The sequence below is a fragment of the Osmia lignaria genome, unplaced genomic scaffold (assembly GCF_051020975.1).
Source record: "Osmia lignaria lignaria isolate PbOS001 unplaced genomic scaffold, iyOsmLign1 scaffold0011, whole genome shotgun sequence".
Taxonomy (NCBI): Eukaryota; Metazoa; Arthropoda; class Insecta; order Hymenoptera; family Megachilidae; genus Osmia; species Osmia lignaria.
Window position 1 is genome coordinate 329,996 of NW_027478165.1, and position 7,505 is coordinate 337,500.

At 38.6% G+C, this 7,505-nt stretch overlaps 1 non-coding gene across 1 annotated transcript in view; it reads left to right on the forward strand.

The window, feature by feature from the left end:
* The first annotated feature begins 7,025 nt into the window (after positions 1 to 7,025).
* The window catches only part of LOC143306443 (small subunit ribosomal RNA), a 1,923-nt gene continuing 1,443 nt past the window's right edge, over positions 7,026 to 7,505 (forward strand). The window contains exon 1 of the ribosomal RNA XR_013063839.1: positions 7,026 to 7,505. This exon is cut by the window's right edge and continues 1,443 nt beyond it. This is a non-coding gene — a ribosomal RNA (small subunit ribosomal RNA).

Sequence of the window (7,505 nt, forward strand, 5' to 3'; positions counted from 1 at the left end):
TATACCATCACGGACGTTAGTTTAATAGTGTTTAACGATGAATGCAAAAATATGATTGTTAAAATTTTTCGACTAATCGGTTCTAAGAGGCGAAGCAATACGCCGCTGGGACTTTGAAATATTTCGGAGCGCACCTAAAGTTCGTTATTTTGGCTAAACGGAGCGAAAATCTTCATTTATACCATCACGGACGTTAGTTTAATAGTGTTTAACGATGAATGCACGGTACAGAATGCAAAAATATGATTGTTAAAATTTTTCGACTAATCGGTTCTAAGAGGCGAAGCAATACGCCGCTGGGACTTTGAAATATTTCGGAGCGCACCTAAAGTTCGTTATTTTGGCTAAACGGAGCGAAAATCTGCATTTATACCATCGCGGACGTTAGTTTAATAGTGTTTAACGATGAATGCACGGTACAGAATGCAAAAATATGATTGTTAAAATTTTTCGACTAATCGTTTCTAAGAGGCGAAGCAATACGCCGCTGGGACTTTGAAATATTTCGGAGCGCACCTAAAGTTCGTTATTTTGGCTAAACGGAGCGAAAATCTGCATTTATACCATCGCGGACGTTAGTTTAATAGTGTTTAACGATGAATGCACGGTACAGAATGCAAAAATATGATTGTTAAAATTTTTCGACTAATCGTTTCTAAGAGGCGAAGCAATACGCCGCTGGGACTTTGTAATATTTCGGAGCGCACCTAAAGTTCGTTATTTTGGCTAAACGGAGCGAAAATCTGCATTTATACCATCACGGACGTTAGTTTAATAGTGTTTAACGATGAATGCACGGTACAGAATGCAAAAATATGATTGTTAAAATTTTTCGACTAATCGGTTCTAAGAGGCGAAGCAATACGCCGCTGGGACTTTGAAATATTTCGGAGCGCACCTAAAGTTCGTTATTTTGGCTAAACGGAGCGAAAATCTGCATTTATACCATCGCGGACGTTAGTTTAATAGTGTTTAACGATGAATGCACGGTACAGAATGCAAAAATATGATTGTTAAAATTTTTCGACTAATCGTTTCTAAGAGGCGAAGCAATACGCCGCTGGGACTTTGAAATATTTCGGAGCGCACCTAAAGTTCGTTATTTTGGCTAAACGGAGCGAAAATCTGCATTTATACCATCACGGACGTTAGTTTAATAGTGTTTAACGATGAATGCACGGTACAGAATGCAAAAATATGATTGTTAATATTTTTCGACTAATCGGTTCTAAGAGGCGAAGCAATACGCCGCTGGGACTTTGAAATATTTCGGAGCGCACCTAAAGTTCGTTATTTTGGCTAAACGGAGCGAAAATCTTCATTTATACCATCACGGACGTTAGTTTAATAGTGTTTAACGATGAATGCACGGTACAGAATGCAAAAATATGATTGTTAAAATTTTTCGACTAATCGGTTCTAAGAGGCGAAGCAATACGCGGCTGGGACTTTGAAATATTTCGGAGCGCACCTAAAGTTCGTTATTTTGGCTAAATGGAGCCAAAATCTGCATTTATACCATCGCGGACGTTAGTTTAATAGTGTTTAACGATGAATGCACGGTACAGAATGCAAAAATATGATTGTTAAAATTTTTCGACTAATCGGTTCTAAGAGGCGAAGCAATACGCCGCTGGGACTTTGAAATATTTCGGAGCGCACCTAAAGTTCGTTATTTTGGCTAAACGGAGCGAAAATCTTCATTTATACCATCACGGACGTTAGTTTAATAGTGTTTAACGATGAATGCACGGTACAGAATGCAAAAATATGATTGTTAAAATTTTTCGACTAATCGGTTCTAAGAGGCGAAGCAATACGCCGCTGGGACTTTGAAATATTTCGGAGCGCACCTAAAGTTCGTTATTTTGGCTAAACGGAGCGAAAATCTTCATTTATACCATCACGGACGTTAGTTTAATAGTGTTTAACGATGGATGCACGGTACAGAATGCAAAAATATGATTGTTAAAATTTTTCGACTAATCGGTTCTAAGAGGCGAAGCAATACGCCGCTGGGACTTTGAAATATTTCGGAGCGCACCTAAAGTTCGTTATTTTGGCTAAACGGAGCGAAAATCTTCATTTATACCATCACGGACGTTAGTTTAATAGTGTTTAACGATGAATGCACGGTACAGAATGCAAAAATATGATTGTTAAAATTTTTCGACTAATCGGTTCTAAGAGGCGAAGCAATACGCCGCTGGGACTTTGAAATATTTCGGAGCGCACCTAAAGTTCGTTATTTTGGCTAAACGGAGCGAAAATCTTCATTTATACCATCACGGACGTTAGTTTAATAGTGTTTAACGATGGATGCACGGTACAGAATGCAAAAATATGATTGTTAAAATTTTTCGACTAATCGGTTCTAAGAGGCGAAGCAATACGCCGCTGGGACTTTGAAATATTTCGGAGCGCACCTAAAGTTCGTTATTTTGGCTAAACGGAGCGAAAATCTTCATTTATACCATCACGGACGTTAGTTTAATAGTGTTTAACGATGAATGCACGGTACAGAATGCAAAAATATGATTGTTAAAATTTTTCGACTAATCGGTTCTAAGAGGCGAAGCAATACGCCGCTGGGACTTTGAAATATTTCGGAGCGCACCTAAAGTTCGTTATTTTGGCTAAACGGAGCGAAAATCTTCATTTATACCATCACGGACGTTAGTTTAATAGTGTTTAACGATGGATGCACGGTACAGAATGCAAAAATATGATTGTTAAAATTTTTCGACTAATCGGTTCTAAGAGGCGAAGCAATACGCCGCTGGGACTTTGAAATATTTCGGAGCGCACCTAAAGTTCGTTATTTTGGCTAAACGGAGCGAAAATCTTCATTTATACCATCACGGACGTTAGTTTAATAGTGTTTAACGATGAATGCACGGTACAGAATGCAAAAATATGATTGTTAAAATTTTTCGACTAATCGGTTCTAAGAGGCGAAGCAATACGCCGCTGGGACTTTGAAATATTTCGGAGCGCACCTAAAGTTCGTTATTTTGGCTAAACGGAGCGAAAATCTGCATTTATACCATCGCGGACGTTAGTTTAATAGTGTTTAACGATGAATGCACGGTACAGAATGCAAAAATATGATTGTTAAAATTTTTCGACTAATCGTTTCTAAGAGGCGAAGCAATACGCCGCTGGGACTTTGAAATATTTCGGAGCGCACCTAAAGTTCGTTATTTTGGCTAAACGGAGCGAAAATCTGCATTTATACCATCACGGACGTTAGTTTAATAGTGTTTAACGATGAATGCACGGTACAGAATGCAAAAATATGATTGTTAATATTTTTCGACTAATCGGTTCTAAGAGGCGAAGCAATACGCCGCTGGGACTTTGAAATATTTCGGAGCGCACCTAAAGTTCGTTATTTTGGCTAAACGGAGCGAAAATCTTCATTTATACCATCACGGACGTTAGTTTAATAGTGTTTAACGATGAATGCACGGTACAGAATGCAAAAATATGATTGTTAAAATTTTTCGACTAATCGGTTCTAAGAGGCGAAGCAATACGCGGCTGGGACTTTGAAATATTTCGGAGCGCACCTAAAGTTCGTTATTTTGGCTAAATGGAGCCAAAATCTGCATTTATACCATCGCGGACGTTAGTTTAATAGTGTTTAACGATGAATGCACGGTACAGAATGCAAAAATATGATTGTTAAAATTTTTCGACTAATCGGTTCTAAGAGGCGAAGCAATACGCCGCTGGGACTTTGAAATATTTCGGAGCGCACCTAAAGTTCGTTATTTTGGCTAAACGGAGCGAAAATCTTCATTTATACCATCACGGACGTTAGTTTAATAGTGTTTAACGATGAATGCACGGTACAGAATGCAAAAATATGATTGTTAAAATTTTTCGACTAATCGGTTCTAAGAGGCGAAGCAATACGCCGCTGGGACTTTGAAATATTTCGGAGCGCACCTAAAGTTCGTTATTTTGGCTAAACGGAGCGAAAATCTTCATTTATACCATCACGGACGTTAGTTTAATAGTGTTTAACGATGGATGCACGGTACAGAATGCAAAAATATGATTGTTAAAATTTTTCGACTAATCGGTTCTAAGAGGCGAAGCAATACGCCGCTGGGACTTTGAAATATTTCGGAGCGCACCTAAAGTTCGTTATTTTGGCTAAACGGAGCGAAAATCTTCATTTATACCATCACGGACGTTAGTTTAATAGTGTTTAACGATGAATGCACGGTACAGAATGCAAAAATATGATTGTTAAAATTTTTCGACTAATCGGTTCTAAGAGGCGAAGCAATACGCCGCTGGGACTTTGAAATATTTCGGAGCGCACCTAAAGTTCGTTATTTTGGCTAAACGGAGCGAAAATCTTCATTTATACCATCACGGACGTTAGTTTAATAGTGTTTAACGATGGATGCACGGTACAGAATGCAAAAATATGATTGTTAAAATTTTTCGACTAATCGGTTCTAAGAGGCGAAGCAATACGCCGCTGGGACTTTGAAATATTTCGGAGCGCACCTAAAGTTCGTTATTTTGGCTAAACGGAGCGAAAATCTTCATTCATACCATCACGGACGTTAGTTTAATAGTGTTTAACGATGAATGCACGGTACAGAATGCAAAAATATGATTGTTAAAATTTTTCGACTAATCGGTTCTAAGAGGCGAAGCAATACGCCGCTGGGACTTTGAAATATTTCGGAGCGCACCTAAAGTTCGTTATTTTGGCTAAACGGAGCGAAAATCTTCATTTATACCATCACGGACGTTAGTTTAATAGTGTTTAACGATGGATGCACGGTACAGAATGCAAAAATATGATTGTTAAAATTTTTCGACTAATCGGTTCTAAGAGGCGAAGCAATACGCCGCTGGGACTTTGAAATATTTCGGAGCGCACCTAAAGTTCGTTATTTTGGCTAAACGGAGCGAAAATCTTCATTTATACCATCACGGACGTTAGTTTAATAGTGTTTAACGATGAATGCACGGTACAGAATGCAAAAATATGATTGTTAAAATTTTTCGACTAATCGGTTCTAAGAGGCGAAGCAATACGCCGCTGGGACTTTGAAATATTTCGGAGCGCACCTAAAGTTCGTTATTTTGGCTAAACGGAGCGAAAATCTTCATTTATACCATCACGGACGTTAGTTTAATAGTGTTTAACGATGAATGCACGGTACAGAATGCAAAAATATGATTGTTAAAATTTTTCGACTAATCGGTTCTAAGAGGCGAAGCAATACGCCGCTGGGACTTTGAAATATTTCGGAGCGCACCTAAAGTTCGTTATTTTGGCTAAACGGAGCGAAAATCTGCATTTATACCATCACGGACGTTAGTTTAATAGCGTTTAACGATGAATGCACGGTACAGAATGCAAAAATATGATTGTTAAAATTTTCGACTTATCGGTTCTGGATCACTGAAAAATCAAAAAAAATTATTAATTTTGATTAATTAAATTACATATGTAGTTTTATATTGTTATAGTCTCGTATTTGTTAATGTTTTGTCGTAAGAAAATGCAAAAATATCGTTTTAATGTTTTCGTCTCATCGGTTCTGGATCGCTGAAAAGTCAAAAAAAAATATTAATTTTGATTAATTAAATTACAAATGGAGTTTTATATTGCTATAGTCGCTTATTTGTTAACGTTTTACCGTAAGAAAATGCAAAAATATCGTTTTAATATTTTCATCTCATCGGTTCTGGGCGGTTTTAAAATTTTTTAAAATATTAATTAAACCCATGATTTACATGAGAATGTGAATTTATTATGTCCTGCATGTTAATTTATTAATTTTCATGTATAGAACGTTATAAAATGAAAGGATATGTTCGACGATATTTTCAGTCTAAGTTTTACCGTGCCGGCGGGATGGTACGCTCTCACGGCGGTTTGCACAGGCATACGCCTGGGCGTAAGCCCATGCGTCGCCGACCTAGCGGCCGGCCGTTCGGTATTTATAGGAAGGCACTTTCGGTTCGCTCGGACCGGTCGGGAGTAGCGTCGAGCGTGTGGCTCTTTTATGACTTCGGTTGAAAAGCAGTCTACCGCTCCTCGAGAATATACTTTCTCGACTATTCTCGTTCCGGTTTTCCGTTGCGGATTATTATTAATCTCCACACAGCATTACCACGGGTCGGTGTCTAAGACCGAATGGCCCATATGTGGTGAGCCTTGTAATATAAGGCTGGTGACCTGTATGCACTTATAAATGTTGCATACTTGTACAAACTGAGCATCAACTGTCTGTAACCAAAATTGGTTAAAACTGAAAAAGTTATAAGATTGTATAAAATTTTTGAACCAAGAAAGTAGTGTTAGACGAAAATTCGTTCTATCACTTTTAGAAGGGAGACTGTTTGGAAATATTTAAAGTATAAAATACACAAAAGTCCACTGAATTATGAACAAAATTACGTCCCTGAATTTAAGAAAAGTCAAGAGGTGTCAGAAATAAAATCCTCTCTGATACGTTCAGAGAGGAAAATAAGTATGGAGAGAGGAGTAAAAATGAAAGAAGTTTTAAGGCTGGGGAAACTTCTAAAGGAGAGAGATTCCAACATATCTAATATGTACATTTAAAGCAAGTCCAAGGAACTCTCTCCGTTAATGTTTGAAAAGGTGTGTGCAGATGGAGGAGAAATGTATAAAGTACAGAGACGAGGTTGGTGGGCCCGCTCTAATGATAAAGATTATAAAATTTGGTGGCAAAATGACCAGCATGATCACTGTACGCGCTTTCTCGATTTGTATAGCATGCCACTGTCCGCGCTATCTTTTATTATATTGTCCAGCGTGTGTGGTCTACGTGCTTGCACGATGGATGCACGGCGTGAAAGTGATTTTCGTGCTTTATGAGAGGAGGAGGAGAATATTTGGCCTCTATAAGAGGTACAAAATTTATGAAATGTGTGTTACATACAAAAGAGAAATGGCTTAACGTCGATCGGTCTTACAGGAAGGAGCCGACGACGAAAATTTAAATTTACAATAATAACTAAGCTCCCTGGTTGATCCTGCCAGTAGTCATATGCTTGTCTCAAAGATTAAGCCATGCATGTCTAAGTACATACCGAATTAAGGTGAAACCGCGAATGGCTCATTAAATCAGTTTTGGTTTCTTAGATCGTACAAAACATTACTTGGATAACTGTGGTAATTCTAGAGCTAATACATGCAAACCAGAATTCCACCCAGAGATGGGAGGAATGCTTTTATTAGATCAAAACCAATCGGTGGCGGACGGCTTGTCCGTTCGTCCATCGTCGGCTTTGGTGACTCTGAATAACTTTGTGCTGATCGTATGGTCATCTAGCACCGACGACGGATATTTCAAATGTCTGCCTTATCAACTGTCGATGGTAGGTTCTACGCCTACCATGGTTGTAACGGGTAACGGGGAATCAGGGTTCGATTCCGGAGAGGGAGCCTGAGAAACGGCTACCACATCCAAGGAAGGCAGCAGGCGCGCAAATTACCCACT